The sequence below is a fragment of the Lathyrus oleraceus genome, chromosome 1, assembly GCF_024323335.1.
Source record: "Lathyrus oleraceus cultivar Zhongwan6 chromosome 1, CAAS_Psat_ZW6_1.0, whole genome shotgun sequence".
Classification (NCBI taxonomy): domain Eukaryota; kingdom Viridiplantae; phylum Streptophyta; class Magnoliopsida; order Fabales; family Fabaceae; genus Lathyrus; species Lathyrus oleraceus.
Window position 1 is genome coordinate 336,711,498 of NC_066579.1, and position 789 is coordinate 336,712,286.

A 789-nucleotide genomic window follows, 5' to 3' on the forward strand; every position below is an offset into this window, starting at 1 on the left:
AACATACCACACACAAAAAGAATATGCAAAAGAGGTGGCCTAATCTCATCCATACTTATGTTGATTTTTCAATCAACTAGCCTTAGGACCTTGAGATATCATAGGCCAAATAAATTGGATGCATAAAGAAGGGGAATTAGATGAAGAGGGAGGGGAATATATCAAAACTCAAATTGATCAAAGGAGAACTTTTACCAAATTAAGATCATTCATTCATTTTGGGAGATGGAATGTACATTTCATCAATCCCCTAAGTCCAATGATCTTAACCTAGCAAAGTCAAATCAACTTTGACCAAGGCCCAACAACACAAGTCAAACTTATACAAATCATCAAGATAGCTCAACACAATTATTTGGCATTTATTCAATTTAAAAATACTAAAAATAATACATTAAATTAAATATGGTTTGTCAAATTCCTAAAATCTCATCAAAGCATCAAAGAAATGGCCATGAGATTTATCATAGGTCAAACAAGGTCAAAGGACGTTGGAGAAAAAATTTCAGAATTTTTGGAGACTTGAAAGTATTTTTAAACAATTAAAAATATTCACAAAATCAATTAAATCATGAAAAATATTAATAATGATCCAAAAAATAATTTTAATCCAAAATATGAAAGAAGAATTTATTTAATTTTTTTTTGGTGAAACTCTCATATTTTTTGGATCAATATTAAAATTAATATGAATTAATGAAAATCAAATGAAATAAAATGAAAATAAAAAAATCAAAAAAACGTGGACCACTTGATCTCCCTCATTAATTGAGGTGGCATATCAAGTGG